This window comes from Eurosta solidaginis, chromosome 4 (assembly GCF_040869045.1).
Source record: "Eurosta solidaginis isolate ZX-2024a chromosome 4, ASM4086904v1, whole genome shotgun sequence".
In the NCBI taxonomy this organism is placed as follows: domain Eukaryota; kingdom Metazoa; phylum Arthropoda; class Insecta; order Diptera; family Tephritidae; genus Eurosta; species Eurosta solidaginis.
Window position 1 is genome coordinate 41154067 of NC_090322.1, and position 17622 is coordinate 41171688.

At 41.2% G+C, this 17622-nt stretch overlaps 1 protein-coding gene across 16 annotated transcripts in view; it reads right to left on the reverse strand.

Moving 5' to 3' along the window:
- LOC137249632 (probable protein phosphatase DDB_G0282105) overlaps positions 1 to 17622 on the reverse strand; it is a 237613-nt gene that overhangs the window by 175280 nt on the left and 44711 nt on the right. Inside the window, exon 3 of one of the 16 annotated variants that reach the window (XM_067781327.1) lies at positions 14488 to 14704. The exons of the other annotated variants lie outside the window; for them this stretch is intronic. The gene's annotated coding sequence lies outside the window, so the exon portion shown is untranslated. The remainder of the gene's footprint in view (positions 1 to 14487; positions 14705 to 17622) is intronic. 16 annotated transcript variants of the gene reach the window in all.

The window sequence follows — 17622 nt, forward strand, 5'->3', positions numbered from 1 at the left end:
TGTATCAAATCAAATAAAAAAAGCGTATAATCAGCTGGCCCATGCTGCCACCTTGTATCGTTCCGCCATGCTCTATCATAAACAGCGGTGGGCACCACTACATTTACACGGTTACTAAATTGAGAATGTGTTAGTAAACACGAACGCGTAGCGAGCACGAAAGCAAAATCAATTATTTATTTAGTTTGATTTCAATGCTTGAACGGTGAACACGTGTCACACGCACTCTTTGGTACTCTGTTTTAAGCGCGCGTGCGACACTTCCTCACACTACGACCATCGAAATCAAACTAAAAGAGCTGTCGTTGATTTTCACGAAGTAGCCATTGTGCTATCGCTTATCGTATACATATATGTCGCTTACAAGCCAACCTAATAAAACCGCTCTGCGTTTTTTTAGTGCACGCAAACAACCGGCGTTTTTGCCCTAACCCAAATAAGCATGCGTTGCGACAATGTAAAGCATGTGTGCAAACGTCAAATCTAAATGTCACGCAGAACAAAAATTGGAAATCGGGTTAGGTTTTCACGGAGCAAATTCAATTTGAGTTGCTCTCATACAAGTTGTATGTGCATGAGACATTTTTGACAGAAAATGGCTTGCGTGCGCTTATATTAGGTTGGCTTATTAGCAGGTGCTAAGCTCACGCCCCCCCGGATCATAAAGTTAAAGTTAAAGTTAAAATTAAAGTTGAAGTTAAAGTTAAAGTTAAAGGTAAAGTTAAAGTTAAAGTTAAATTTAAAGTCAAAGCTAAAGTTAAAGGTAAAGTTAAGGTTAAAGTTAAGGTTAAAGTTAAGGTTAAAGTTAGAGTTAAAGTTAAAGTTAAAGTTAAAATTAAAGTTAAAGTTAAAGGTAAAGTTAAAGTTAAAGTTAAAGTTAAAGTTAAAGTTAAAGTTAAAGTTAAAGTTAAAGTTAAAGTTAAAGTTAAAGTTAAAGTTAAAGTTAAAGTCAAAGTTAAAGTTAAAGGTAAAGTTAAAGTTAAAGTGAATGTTAAATTTAATGTGAATGTTAAAGTTAAAGCGAAAGTTAAAGTTAAAAACAAAGTTAAAGTTAAAGTGAATGTTAAAGTTAAAGCGAAAGTTAAAGTTAAAAATAAAGTTAAAGTTAAAGTTAAAATGAAAGTTAAAGTTAAAGTCAAAGTTAAAGTTAAGGTTAAAGTTAAAGTTAAAGTTAAAGTTAAAGTTAAAGTTAAAGTGAATGTTAAAGTTAAAGGGAAAGTTAAAGTTAAAGTTAAAAATAAAGTTAAAGTTAAAATGAAAGTTAAAGTCAAAATTAAAGTTAAAGTTAAAGTTAAAGTCAAAGTCAAAGTTAAAGTTAAGGTTAAAGTTAAAGTTAAATTTAAAGTTAAAGTTACAGTTAAAGTTAGAGTTAAAGTTAAAGTTAAAGTTAAAAATAAAGTTAAAGTGAATGTTAAAGTTAGAGTGAAAGTTAAAGTTATAGTTAAAAATAAAGTTAAAGTTAAAGTGAAAGTTAAATATTAACTTCTCATTTATTCAATAAAAGTAAACAATTTGTTTTCTTATCGGTCACCACGCTTAAAAAGGTTAACTTGAATTAATATCAAAGACAAAACTTGAATTAATATCAAAGAAAACAAAATGTTGCATAAATATTATAATTGCATAAGTTGATAATATGCAATAGCTTTACCGCGGCAGTCCCCGAGTGCCACACGTTCTTTTTTTTGGTTTTTCGGGAGCACATTAGCAATCGGAGAATAGTTGTTGCTACTTTGGACTGAGTAGGGAACTGAAAAGTAAAGTCATCTCTCGACGGACTAAAGTCATGCTCTATAAGTCGCTGGGCGGTGTCGATAGAAAATGAATGGGCGCTTGGTATGTTGAAGCGTAAAGTTTCCAGAAGATGTATAATCATGCCCGTGTTGCGTTCTAGGACCTATGCTACTTACTGCATCACTCCTTATAGCTGGAGTCTTAGCCTGGAAACCGCAGGGCTTGAACACAAAACGTACTCGATCGTTTCTTGCTCCAACCAGCACTTCCTACATCTTTCATCACTGACAAAGCCTAATTTAAAGGCATGTGCCGCCAGAAGGCAGTGCCCAGTCAGAAAACCCAATATGAGCCAACAGTCTTCTCTTTTTGATGATAGTAGTAGCTTTGCTAGTCTAGGATTGTGAGGCCTACACATGATCTTCATCACTTTGCAGCACCCGTGCTTGGGTCCTTGCTTTACCACTTGGTCTATCATTTACACCCCTTGCCTTCTCTAAACCTCGCCCAATCTAATTGTGACGTCTACGGAGCAAGTTTCGAGGGATGTGTCTTTTTTAGCTAGGTCGTTCGCTTTTTCATTCCCATCCTTTCCCATATGTGCTGGGACCCAATATAGATTGTAGGATCTGTCGTGATATTTAATTGATTAAAGAATATACCAATTAATTGAATGATAACTTGAATAATTGACTAATTTATGCTTTCACTGATTAATGTACAAATTAGCCTTAGTCTTAGCAACGTTGAGGAGAGATCACAGAAAGTTCTGGCAGCATACTACACCTGCAAAAGTTCTTATCATTCATGACATATACAACACAGTCATTCAACCGATACCAACGTATGGAGCTCTTGTCTGATGGGAGGCGCTATACAAAAAGAGCAATCAAATTATGGCTACGAGGTGCAAAGGGTAGCCTCTCTGGGTATGCCAGGTGCAGTGAGCAACGCACTTCACGAAGAGTTAAACGTTATTTTTCACTCGATGACTGTACAAATTTTCGTGCAGGGATTTGCCGCGGAAGTGGCTCTATGACTTAGAGAATCCAATATGTGCAAATCAATCGAAAACGGACGCGCGACGATATAATATGACATAACCTAACTGACCGAATGTTCGACACCGGCCATATCTCTCTGGTGCTTGACTTCCAGGTGCAGCACACATAACATATCCTTCAAAGGAGGAATGGGAGGATGGCCTAGACAGTGGTAAGGTATAAGAATCTATACATACGGCTCTAAAATGGAAAAGAGAACTGGTTCTAAAATCTATTTAAAGCATCTGAAGATAAATCAATCGTACCAACTTCCTGGCTCACGCAGTAGTTTACAGATTGAGACCCGTGCCACATAGAAAGAGAAGTCACACTGCTGCATGGTTATACGGTATCGGGGATCAATTTAACGATCCTTGCCAACAGCCAGATCGCCTTTAAAACATTAGAATCCAACGTGCTGAAATCGGATAACGTGCAGAGGCCTCGAGCTTCACGGTGTCTATAAAGGACCTAAATGCCTCCTTTTCTGGGTACCGAGTCACAGCGATATTGAAAGGAATGAATTTACAAATTAGATGCCCAGGCAAGTTTCCGAAATAGTTATGAGCGACGCAGACCACTCCGTACGAACACCGCTTGGGGTATCGCCAGAGGACAACCAAGTAATATGAGGATAGGAGAACGAACTTGCTGTGGATCAATCGGAATGATTACGATGTATCGAGGTTCTTATGGCCACATTTAGATAGGAAATAAATTAGCTTACTTCCCGAACCAAATCAGTCTGCAGTGAGCGTACTTATGGGTGTCAGTTCAGTTCATTGCGCTGTTGCGCCACTGCTCCAACAGCGGTGCATACCAAAAACTTCAGTCTGGCAGAGGTTGCTTTGTTGGTAATTTCACTGATAATGATACTCACAGTTACTTACTTACTTAATTGGCGCTTAACCGTTTAAACGGTTATGGCCGTTCAACAAAGCGCGCCAGTCGCTCATTCTCTCTGCCAACCGGCGCCAGTTGGTCAAACCAGGGAGTTTAAATCCTTTTCCACCTGGTCTTTCCAACGGAGTGGAGGCCGCCCTCTACCTTAGCTTCCATAGCCGGGTTCCGATAGGAACACTTTCTTGGCCGGAGCGTCATCTTTCATTCGCAGAACATGGCCTAGCCAGCGCAGCCGCTGCGTTTTAATTCGCTGCACTATGTTTATGTCTCGTACATATCATCGTTAAATCTTACTTAGAGTTGTTTGGCCAATATCTTATGCGAAGACATATTCAAACTATTTCTGATGGACCCTGTATATAGAGTGGCTATGTATGTATGTAACTATGTACCTGCACCTAAAAGATCAAGCGATTTGAACAAATGGTATAAAACTATGTTAAATATTATGCGAACCGTTTTTAGATACAGAACTAAAATGCCAACGCACTCATAGAGCTTCCTAAGCTGTGAAAAATATTGAATGGTTTTGCTAGCTTGTAAATGAATTCTCGAGCCGAAGTACTTATATAAATAAGTACTTCCATTGTAGATATGTACTGAAAATAGAGGCGTGCCGAATAAGTACTATGTGCGTATTTGAGCACCGTCGCTCGGGCAGTAGAAGCTGAAAAAGAAGCAGAAAGAAAAGCAACACATCCGCCAAGTGTATTTACTACATTTCTTGGGTGGGCAGTCGCGGACTGGGTATGACGGCCGTAATACGAAGCACAGTTTGGCGTCACTAGTACTCATATTCAAGCCATTTTTGTCTTTTTTTAATAGCGTCGTTCTCGTTTAACCGGGGAGCTATGCTGCTTACATACTCACACTACATATATGTCGGCATACCAAGGGAAGGCTAGAGTTGGGTGGCTTGTGTTGATCGGCTTAATGGTATGCGCTTTGGAATTTAATGCAATGACCTTTGAATTACAACAAAACTAAACTTTTGAATTAGAACGTAGAAGTAGACAAACAACAAAAACAGCGTCTCAAGAATCAATGTAATGAGAATATAATAGGCAAAGCGGACAGCGGTCGTGGTGTAATGGTACCGTGCTCCGCCTACCACGCCGAAGATCCTGGGTTCACGCCCCGGGCAAAGCAACATCAAAGTGTTAGAAACAAGTTTTTTCAATTAGAAGAAAATTTTTCTAAGGGGGTGGCCCCTTGGCAGTATTTGGCAACAACTCCGAGTTTATTTCTGTCATGAAAAGCTTCTGAGTGAAAACTAACTGGGTCGGCATAAAACAAGTAGGTCCCGTCCCGACAATTTGTAGGAAAAACTAAAAGGAGCACTACGCAAATTGGAAGAGAAGCTCGCCTTACGTTTATTTATTTATTTTATGACAGTAGAAATATGCAGCGTACGCAATGGGACGGAAAAAACTACAAAAATTTAACTTCCTGCTGGAGTATTTTCAGCATTGAAGATGAGTCAATGAGCCAAAAAATATGGTTCATCGTTCATTTTGATGTAGAGTTCTGTTTCACTTCTTCTTCACCTGGAAAAAGAGTTATTACAAACTAATATTGATAAGAAAGCCCAGTCAAAGAGGAGCTTCGCATAACTGTATTTTGTCTTATAGCTCTAACAATGTCTGTTGTCAAAATGGATAGTAGCTAATGGAGTTTGAAGTAATGCATAGCAGACTGTAAAATCTGTCAAGATAAGATAGTCTGACCCTAACGCGAAGTTCAAAATGCGTCTGCACTCAAAGTTAGCATTGGATAAGACATTTATTGATACCCCTGAGAATCTAAGACAGAATTCTGGATATCAGAATTAGTCAGTGGAGAGAAGCCTAAAAACGAGATTTTTTCCATGCTGACCTACCGGATAACCTGCATCCTTACACAATTACTTCGAAGCTTGGTTATGAATGCCCTCACTAGGGTAGACACCTTGTCGATGGTGTGAGGGTTTAGCCAAACTCCATAGCACCCGACTATGTGGCGCCGACTATGTTGCAATGGAGACCCTTCCCGATAGCGGCCCGCTTCGGAAAGTAGCATTGGCCTCACCACAGTAAGTCCACTGCTGTTTTTCCGCATACATATTTAATATTAGATCTCTAAGTCCGCTTTGCTGGGCAGGTAGTCGAACGATTAAGATGAATAACTCAAGATGTTATGGTAATTGGGAATTAGAGAGGGAGAACGGGAGAAGAAAAGCAAAAGCGCTATAAGCGATGCATCAGCCTAGAGGAGAGAAAGTAGTGCAGAGTGACGAAGCTCCGCGATGGAACAGAAGGTGTATCCAAACGGAAAAATAGAGTGCAGAAGATTACGGAGCAAAGGGAGTCAGACGGCTCTCTTACAGTACCCTAAAGCACTATAAATTGTCCAGCGCTTGAGAGCATTAGTCGACTCAACAGACCTCGAGAGAAAGCGCTTGGTATGGGCTCATCAGGCGATAGAAATATGTAGAAGGCAGTTCACAAGTTTCGGTGCGAGAAAGAACTTTGAGTGGCGGAATGAAGAGACAACGTTCTGCTGAAGGTGACAAGCATGTTTTCAAGAGGTAGAGTAGGGTAGGTAGGGTAGTGATGCAGGCCAGCCGCATATACAAGATAAGTGGGTACAAACCTGTAGGATATATGAGCCCCAATAGAGAGGTAGCAGCAACTTCGAAAGCCAAAATTCAGATGGAGGAAGTGATGATTTGCAAACGGCGGATGTGAAAGTAGGAGATAATCCAGCCGGCTTTCTCGGAGGGTCCAAAAGGAGGTAACACTAATACTCCTGCTGCTTCCGGTAGGATGAGTGATGTGGTTAAGCAGTCAATTACAGTGGCGCTGGTTGATAGTAGCAATATTTTCTAGTAAACGGTTACTGATGGACTGATATCTATAGAAAGGAAGTTTATCAGCTCAAAGTATGTATACCATGCGTGATGAATTCGGAGGATACGATGCGCCTTCTGCAGAGTCAGGACCCGAATATACCAACAGAGGATTGGAAGGTATCCAAGTACTTGACGGTAGTATCGAAGAGAATGGTACTTACATGATAGAAGGTTTAGTTCGGTGTAAAATATACTTTACTTTACTTTAAATAGGCACAAGAGCATATTAGCAATGGCATGCAGTGATACTGATAATGAACAATTCGGAATTATTTGACCCCTTGTGTATCATTACTGTCAGTCAGAATGTCAGTCAGTAACGACAAGTCGTAGATATAAATGGACATGCCAAATATAAAATGCCAACGACCCAGTTTATTGTAATGAATTAGACTTCATATCCATTGGGTTTTAAGTACAAAGTTGGCACAATCAATAGAACGAACACAAGACAGAAAAAATGATGCATATTTTAAGGCGCTCAAAATAGAAGAAAATAAAATTTTGCTTCATCCTAGAGTAGGATTTGTAATAATGCTAAAATTATACATATATACATACATATTAATGTGACTACATACGAAAATTTGGCACTGTTTCTTTACACATGTATGCTGTATATGTACTGGATACAGTAATAAGTATATACGCCTAATTGTATGTTAAGCTCTTTCTGTATACGAGTAACAGTGCCAGTGACCCAGTTTATCTCTGATCTGCTTAAACATTATTTCCGTTGCCGACGCTATTTCAATTGGCATCCAAAAAGAAGATTATATATATAAATATATACATATACACATTAAAAAAATTGCAGCTTTGTGGCAGAATAAACCATTCAGCAATAAAATTCCACCACACCACCAGACACGGAGCGCTGAAAGTTTGCAGCGTCATTGCAACGAAAAGTCAGATAAATTTTGTGAACGTCACTCTGAACTCTTTTGATGTGTTTGGATATAATAGTGCACTCGACAAGATATATGTAGATTAGGGTGGGTCGATTTGTATGGACGAAAGTTATCTGATATCGCGCCATCGATTTTTCGATAGGATTTGGGCTCAGGAAAAAAGTTCCACTCCGCATACCCAAGAAAATAATTTTCGAGCCCGCGAAATTTCATTTTTTTTGCCTTTTTTTGACTGTGATGTTTAAGGTTTTTTTCATGACCTACTAAAAAAATTTTCATTTGATTGTAAAATTTTCATGTATACCCTGTCCGACCCAAAAATATCCTCTAAACAAAAAGATGATAAACCCTTACAAAAATAGAGAAAGGGTAAATTTTTCGACCAAAACACTCCCGAAAATATTTTTTTTTTTTTCAAAAAACAGTTATCGCCAACGTTTTTAGCGGACATTTTTGAGTCGGACAGGGTATACATGAAAATTTTACAATCAAATGAAAATTTTTTTATTAGGTCATGAAAAAAACCTTAAAAATCGAAGTCGAAAAAGGTCAAACAAATGAAATTTCGCAAGCTCGAAAATTATTTTTTTGGGTATGCGTTAGGTTAGGTTAGCTTGAACTGGCCGGTCCATGAGGACCTCACATAGACTGATTGAGTCCGTAGTGTTACCAGGTGTTTGTTATAAAATAACTCCGTCCTCTTGGCAAATACTAGAAGCTTCCTAGGACTTAAGCCACTTGCTGCTTCTAGATCTGACAGCTGTATCACCCCTAATAGCTGGAGTCTTAGCCTGGCAAGTGCAGGGCACGAGCACAGAACGTGCTCGATCGTTTCCTCCTCCAACCCGAACTTCCTACATCTGCTATCACTGACCATACCCAATTAAAGGCATGTGACGCCAGAAGTCAGTGTCCAGTCAGAGTACCCGTCAAGAGTCTACAGTCCTCTCTTTTTAATGATAGAAGCAACTTTGTTAGTCTAAGGTTGTACGACCGACACATAATCTTCGACACTTTGCAGCCCCGTGCTTGAACCCACGCCTTTCCGGCTTGGTTGATCATGTGCACCTCTCGCCTTCGCTTAATCCCGCCCACTCTAATTGGGAGCAAGCTTCATGGGATGCGCCTTTTTTAGCTAGTTCGTCCGCTGTTTCATTCCCATCTATTCCCATATGTCATGGGACCCAATATAGATGTATGCTTCTCCCTGTCCCGATTCTCTCCAGAGACTGCTTACACTCTAACACGCATTTAGATTCTGTGCTATGCGAGATTATTGCCTTAATTGCTGCTTGTCTGTCAATATAAAAGTTAACACGGTTGCAGCTTAAGCTATTCTCTTCCAGGGTTTCTACTGCTTTGGTTACGGCTAATATTTCCGCTTGGAAAACGCTTCAGTAATCCGGCAGCCTGTAGGATCTGCTTATTTCCGGATCAGCACAGTATACCGCAGACCCTACTCCTTCCACTACTTTGGAACCATCGGTGTACACATGTATCGCCTCGTCCGCCATTTGCGCACCCTTGCGCCAACCATCCACCTCTGTTGTGGCCTTAAGATCTCCCTCGAAGCGCAGATAGGGAATCAAGTAGTCTGTTCGTATTGCGATTGATGACGCTATACTACTATGACCATATGGTCGGCGCTCAAGCTGCCTCGAGGCACCGAGCCTGGTTGCGGTTGTTAATGCTATGTTTTTTGCTACCAGGTGTACAGGCGGAATGTGCAGAATGGTATACAGTGCAGCCATCGGGATTGTTTTCAGGGCTCGCGTAATGCTAAGCATCGATAGTCTGCATACTCCCTCTAATTTTTTGAAGTATGTTGTTTTTTGTGTGGCTTTCCACCATGCGTAGTGGAACTCTTTTTTCCTGAGCCCAAATCCAATAGAAGAGTCGATGGCGCAATATCGGTTAATAAATCGGCCCACCCTAATGTACATACCCTGCTGGGAGAAATCAAACAGTTGCGAGCGAAATTTCTGAACTAACACTAAACTGTCGCCGATCTCTTCAAGAGATGATCCCACAGAACCGTGTACAGCTAACATGGGTCCTGGGACATAGGGACATCGAGGAAAATTGCATTGCAGATGAACTCGCTAAGCAGCGTACAACCAGGCAGATTCTTCCTAGCCAAGAAAGCTTAGGTATGCCCTAGTCACATGCAAGCTAATGCTTAAAGAGCAAGTCCACCGTCAAGCCGACGAAGGATGGCTACAAGCGACGGGGTTTCGGTAATTGAAGGAAACCTGGCCAAAATGGCATCCCAAACTATGCCTTCACGTGTACAACCTAAGTAGGGACACTATTTCCACAGTTGTAGGGACACTAACTGGGTATCTCCTTATAGGTAGACATACAGAAAGGTTAAGAGCGCCATATCGTCGATGCTGCAGGAGTTGTAAAGAGTATGAAGAGGAGGAAACGGTGGTTTCACTCATCTACAACTGCCCGGCACCAAATGACGCAGTGCAGTGTTTCCTGGGTGCTATATTTCTAGATAATCTGAGCCAGGTTGTGGAGCGTGACGTAGCCTATATCAGGTCCTCAAAATGGTTCGCAGAGGAAAGGTTATAGTGTCTTTTCGTGGTATCACAACGGACCTAATATCACTGGCCTAAGTGTGCCCTCGGGCAGCTACTTCAATCTAACATAAGGTATTATTGAAAGCAAAATTATCGTCGAGTTATATGGCTATCTTCGAGTCAACGGCTTTTTACAGTTTTGTCATCGATTTTATGGAAGTTCTATCGGTATAAGTTTGGAAACACTCCGATAAAAAATCGACAAGTTTTCGATAAACAACCGATTTCCCTTGATTGAGCATTGATATCTCTTCGGTAACAAATCGATAATACGAAGTTAACAATTCGTTAACACATCAATAACAAACCGATAATTTTTTAATAACACATCGATAATTTACTGATAAGTAATCGACAACTTTTCGACAATTTGACAATATTTTCAATAATTTATAGAAAAGTTCCGATAAACAATTTTTCGATAACAAATCGATAACTTTTTGATACAATATCGATTACACCGCGATAAAAAACAATCTGTTAATAAATCAATAAATTTTCGATAGCATACTGATATAATTTCTGATAAACATTCGACAATAATAAATAATCGATAACAAACCGGTTATTCGTTGATAAAATATTGATATTCTGTGTAATCGAATGAAAGTTTATAATACTGCGATACAAATCGCTAACTCAACTATACTTTTTCAAAACAAACCGATAACAAATTGATTACAATCGGTTTGGTTCAGGCTTTGGTTTTGACTTCCAATATTTCCTTTACTTTGCTTTCCTTTTTCCCTTCCTGTCCTTTCGTTTCTTTTCCTCACTTTTCCTATACTTTCCTGTTTTTCTTTCCTTTGCTTTCCTTTCCCTTCCATTACTTTCCTTTCTTTTCCTTTTCTATTCCTTTCCTTTCTTTTCCTTTCCCATTCCTTTCCTTTTCTTTCCTTACGCTTAAGTATATTCAGGATCGCCCCTACCGTGAGCGAAGATGTATACACAACAAAAATGAATTTACAAGCTCCACTAATTGTACAATTTGATAACCGTATGCATTACCGTAACCCTAACTGTAACCAAACCCGTAACAGTGCCGACTCTTAACAGTGTGAGCTATTGTAACGGTATGGAACCTGCAACTATAATCGTAAGTTAGGTTAGGTTAGGTTAGAGTGGCTGCCTCCGCTACCCGAGCGGAGACCCACGTAGGCCGTTGGGGCCCGTTGTGCTACCACACAGGGGGGCCCCCATTTCCTGTTACCCTACCTTCGAAGAAGAAGAAAGTTTAGACCCCAGTGAGGCTAAACCAGCGCGTTTGCCTAATGAAACGCAAGATGTCGTTTGGGTTTATAGATTCAAGCTCCGCAAGGCACCCAAAAGAGTGTCTGTGGAGGCATTGGTGCCTGGGTTTTGACAGTGCGGGACAGTGGTACAGATAGTGCTCAACGCTTTCTATCTCCTCCTCGTCCCTACAGCTGCGGCAGAAGTCATTTGTATGCAGGCCCATATAGGCACCGTGAGTGCCCATGAGACAGTGACCTGTAAGAAGGCCCACTAATGGGCTTATAGAGATACGGTTTAACAATATCACCGATCGCGATCTCTTTTCATCCAGCTTAGGCCAGAGGTTCCCTCGCCCACCTGGCGTTTGCCTCATCCGTGAAAAGAGATCGCAGGTGGTATTTGCAAGTGTTTAGAGGAGGGCTGGCCCAACCAGCGGAGGTTATTGTTTGCAAGTTGGTGCCTTCCCTAGCTAGCTCATCCGCGGCGCAGTTTCCTGTGATGTGACAGTGGCCAGGAACCCATATTATGCTTAGGTTGCAATCTTCAGCTAGTTTGTTGAGGGTTTCTCTGCACTTTAATGCCTAGTGACTAGTGACGAGGTGTTACTGCATTGCAGGGATTTTATGGTAGCTTGGCTGTCAGAGAAAATTGAAATAGAATTGGTTACCTGCAGGTTAGCAAGATAGCGGGCTGCCTCCCAAATAGCTATGAGTTCAGCCTGAAAAACACTGCAGTGATCGGGTAGGCGAAAGCTCTCGCTTAGATTGAACTTCTCCGAGAATATTCCGCTGCCGACTCTGTTGTTTAGTTTAGAGCCATCTGTAAAAACGGAGATTTCGTGTGATCCCGGCTCCACGCCGTTTGCCCACTCGTTCCTCTCTGGGATTCTTGTGGAAAATTTGTTGTCCCAACAAGGGGTCGATGTTGTATGGTCCAATTTCAAGAAGGTTTCGGGGACTTGCTTCAGGATCCGGGTGTGACCAAACCTGCAGTCCCTCCATGTTTCGATAGCGTTGAGCCTTGTCGCGTTGCAGGACGCACAGTATCTACCATAAAGATCAGTTGGGAGAAGGAATAATATGGTTTCAAGAGCTTTGGTGGGAGTGGAGGGAAGGGCACCGCTGGTGAGCATTGCCGCCATCCTCTGCACTCTCGTTACTTTACTCTTGTTAGATTCGATATCGAGTGCCGTCTACCATACGGTGACGGCGTAGAAGAGTATGGGTCTCACCACTGCCATATAGATCCAATGGACTATGTGTGGAGACCCCACCTTTTTCCGATTGCCGACTTACAAGCGTAGAGAGCCATTGTGGCTTTCCTGGATCGTTCCTCCACATTTCGCTTCCAGTCAAGCTTCCTGTCTAGAATAACTCCGAGATATTTAACCTCGGTAGAGAGTTGGATTTTCTTCCCGTTTAGGGACGGAAGGGTAAATTCCGGTATACTGCGTTTGCGGGTAAAAAGCACCATCTCAGTTTTTTCACTGCTGATGCTGAGTCCGCATTCCATAGACCAAGTGTTTGTTAGATTAAGAGCATTTTGCAAGAGTTCGCCAAGCACCGGAAGGTGTTTTCCGGTAACTGTCAAGGCTATGTCGTCGGCATATGCAATGACTTGGCATCCGGTGGGCTGTAGTATAGATAAAAGAGCGTTCACCTTCAGGTTCCATATTAGAGGAGAAAGAACGCCCCCCTGGGTGGTTCCTCTGTTGGTATACCTTATTAACGATGAGCTTCCCAGCTCAGAGGTAATGATTCTCTTGTTTAGAAGGAGTTCGACGAATTTCCCAAGAGGCTCTTCCACCCCTAGTGAACGTAGAGATTTTGTGACCGCTGCTGGGAGAACGTTGTTGAAGGCTCCTTCTATGTCGAGAAAGATATCCAGCGTAAATTCTTTAAAGGCAAGACCCTTCTCTATCTTAGTAGTGATAGCATGTAGAGCTGTCTCTATGGATTTACCCTTAGAGTAGGCGTGTTGGTTGTTGGAGATTAGTGCCTTATTTGCCGATCGTCTAATGTAGGCGTCCAGCAATCGTTCTAGAACTTTTAGGAGGAAGGAGGTCAGACTTATTGGTCTGAAATCCTTTGGACTGTTGCCCGATATCCTGCCTCCTTTGGGTATGAAGACTACCTTTGCCTTGGTCCTTTCCGTGTGGATATAGACCAGATTGAGGCAAGCCTTGTAGATTTTAGCTAGCAGCGGGCTTATAAGATCGCTTGCAGCTTGCAATTCAGTGGGAAATATTCCATCCGTTCCCGGAGATTTGAAGGGTTTAAAGGACTTGATTGCCCAGATAACTCCTTTTTCGCTTACACTGTGGTCCAGGGGTTGAAATGGCCCTGGGTTAGATTGCGTGTTTAAGATGTATGGTTGAGATCTGCAGCCTGGAAAGTGAGTGCTGATCAGGGTTTCCTGAATTTCCGTACTAGAAGTGGCCCATTCTCCGCTCGTTGTGCGAATGCAGCTTGGAGGTATGGGGTTTTTGGAGAGGACCTTTCGTAGGCGATTGGCTCCTGAGACTTCTTCGATGTCATTGGTGAAGTTCTTCCAGGAGTCCCTTTTGGCCTTCTGGATAACCTTCTTAAAAGATTTTAAGGCATCCCTATAATGGGACCAGATTCCCGTGCGCTTAGCCTCGTTAAAGAGTTTTCTGCTGTTTTTCCTCTGCTCGGAGATTTCTTGGTTCCACCAATAGGGTTTCTTTTTACCCCTCACCTTAATCTCCGGGCAGGCTACTGTGAAGGCAGCGTTACAAGATTTGGTGATAAGATCTACTGCTTCTTCTATTTTTGACGATGAGTCTAGCTCACCGAGAGAAGCAAATGTTGTGTCTAAAGGAGGTGCTTCATCAGTTGTTAGCGGTAGGCTCGGCCTACCGTGAGAAGCGTTCTTTAGGAGAGTAGAGGATAGGACTTTTTTATAAAGGTTCCAGTCGGTACGTCTCCTATTCTTGTAAGCCACCCTAGGCGGTGTACGCAAGAGCAGAGTGAAAGTGATATACATATGATCAGAGTAGGAGTTTTCGTTGGAAACTCTCCAATTTTTGACAAGGTCAGAGAATGCCTCAGAAATTAGAGTTAAATCTAGAACCTTCCTCCTGTTTGAGGTGATGAAAGTTGGTTTGTCTCCAGAGTTGCATATACTTAGATTGTTACTTATAATAGAATCAAAAAGAGACTCACCCCTACTGTTAATATCGGTAGAGCCCCAAGCAGTGTGATGTGCATTGGCATCAGCCCCAATTATTATCGGGAACCCTTTACTGTGGGCCTCCCGTACCGCTTTGCAGAGCCGGTCGTGCACAGAAGTTGGGCGGTCGTGCGGGAGATATGCGGATATCAGCCAGATTAGATTGTTTGACCCTGTAGCTCGAGGCTAATACAGGTAAAGTCCTCGTCGCTAAAAAGAAATAGTAAAATAAATACTAAATTTTTTTATAATCGTAACTGTTATTATAGGCGCAACCGTAGCCGTAATCGTAACCATAAATGTATCAGCTGCTATAACCCCACCCGTGACCGAAACTATAACTGTAACGTTAACCATGACCGTAGGCGTGACTGTTATTATAAACGTAGTCTTAGACGTAACTGCAACCCAAACCGTATACGTAAATCTTAGTCGAAGTTAGCTTAATGATTCACTATAACAATACTAGGCATTTAATCATGACCGTTGAGGTAAAGATAAAAGTAACTATTACCGTTATCTCAAACGTTGCAATAACCATAGTCGCCTTGTCCGCAGGCATTCGCCTAACCCCAATACTCGCTGCCCTAAACGTAGCTTTGCGTACAGCCTTAAGCTTCCACCGTAGTACTCGCAGCCGTAAATGCAACCAAAGCATCTAAGCGACTTTAGTCGTTTCGTAACAAGTCACGTCAGGTATTCCTGTTTAGTGGTGTTACCCCAAGAGGGGGCATCTCTGCCTCCACCTGCCTCTCACAACTCAATGGAGGTATCCCCCTTTCTCCGATTCTATAAGGTGGTGTTGATGAAATTCTTTCTGGGCCAGAGTGTCTTCGTCTATTCGCATAAAATGTCCAAACCACCGAAGCTTTTGAGCTTTAATACGCTGCACTTTCTTTATATCTGCTTAAAGCGCATAAAGCTCGACAGCACACCTTCCTCAAAACTCGGCGTTGGCATTTCGGACAAGACCATAAATATTTCGGAGAACTTTTCGGCCGAACAACGCAAGAGCCATTTCATCTTCTCTAGACACCGTCCATGATTCAGAGCCATACATTAGGATAGATATGATGAGCGAATTGTAAGCCGTGATTTTTGTTCGTCGAGAGAGATGTTAACTTTACATTTGCCTACTTAGTTCAAGGGTTATTCTCCATTCGATATCTAATTCTGATTCCCAAATAGACGAGGTCTCTCTTGAATTTATGTCCGATATCCATAGTTTCTGATCTCCAAACTCAGCTGGTATTTCATTTTTGGTTTCTAGTGCCTGTTTTGCGCCCTCTGTTTTCAAGTCTTTATTCTCTGGTTGCAGCGACCGTTTTCAAGTTTAGTGTGCTAGCTTCGGTTTTGGCATCTAGTCATTCCATTGGTCTACTCTATGGTGTCTCATATATCTTTTAATCCCTGGCACCTTTTCTACTTTGAGCTTTCTAATATTTCTCCCAACTCTATGTTCTAGTCCCTGTTATCTGAGTGGGATTAGCACTTTAGTCTCTAATACCAAAGAGTATATATTTGTTGAGAGGCGTCACTCGATACTTTTGTTGTTGCCAAAGCAAATTACTCGATGTTTTCTCAAGGTAGTCGTTGGTTTTTTTTGTCAGATGTATTTATAAAAACGCCTTCTATACATTTTCGTGGAGTATTTGTGTTTATTTTATTGATTGTATTAAATTAATTAATTAATTCTCTTTCCAAAAATCGTAATTATGCAGTCACTTTACCGCATAAATATATAGGATTCAGTTAAAAAAAAAATAAACAAAACTTCCTTGAGAATCACATTCGACATGACAGGGTTGCTTTGGCAATAACAAAGTATCGAGTGACGCCTCTTTACCTATACCGCCTGGTATCTCGTCTTTGTGTTCCAGATGATGATGTTTGTATGTATGTAGTTCCACTTATAATCGAATAATATGCATTGTTTATCTCTATTTCCATACTCATTCAAACCGTCTGAGTTGCTCGCTTTATATACCCATCAACACCCACACCTAAGAATATCCGTTGTCACTATGCACATAATGCAAGAAACGACCTTCATCTGAAGTATTTCCGTTTTCACTTTATCATATTATTGCACTCGCATTCCTCATCTTCGTGCTTTGTACTTCTTTTATTTAGAAAACTATCAGTGAGCTTACTTTTCGTGTTGTGGCAAATACTATTAATTCTCATATTCGCCGTCTACCTGACCATCCGAATATATGCTAGCATCTAACCTACATACATATATATGTATGCAACGATGATGTATATAGCCTGCTTGTCGGGAAATGCATTCCTCCTTATACATAAATGCCATTCACAAGTTTTATTTGTTCTTCACTCTCACTTTTATTTTTATCCAACTTTTATGTTCTTTGTTGTTCGTAAATTCAAAATAACGGAGAAAATCAATAAGCTGACAATAATGAGAGGCCCAAGCAGTTCACTAGCACTTAAACTTGTGTATAACGGCATATATTTGTATGTGGCCCACTTTGGTGTTTTTGTTTTTGTGCTATTTTGTGGGCCATCAACTGTCCCATAATATTGTTGCTCTAACGCGTAGCACCAAAGCCGACGTCAGCTCATTCATGTTATGAATGTACGTGAAATTGTTGCTTTTGATTTTGTTTATATTTGTATAAAGTAAAAGCATTTTATTGTTGTATTTTTGTCGTAACACTAAATTTGTTTTACTTTTACTTTACTTACATAGGAAGGCATGTATGCAGATCATTAGAGAAACCCCTTCGAACAAAAAGTATCGATAAGGTCAGAGGGCTTAGAATATACCCGCGGTAGGTACGCCTGTCGTAAGAGGCTACTAAAATACCAAATTGATTCAAGAGGTGGTGTAGCGCAACGCTCTCAATGGGTTGCCAGCGCAATATGTAGCTTCTGCAACCCGGTTTTCAACCTCACCTACCCGTGGCGAAACCTGTTTAATTAACAGCCGAGGCTCTGGCGACCAATAAAGAGCTGGTTGGTCAATAAAGAGCTCAGATAAGCTGTGTCCATATTGGTACCAGAGTTTGTTTGATGGCCACACGGAAAACCCCAATAAGGAACCAGGACTTACGTTATAGAATAATTTCGTTCTCTTGGCAAATACTACAAGTTTTATAGAAAAC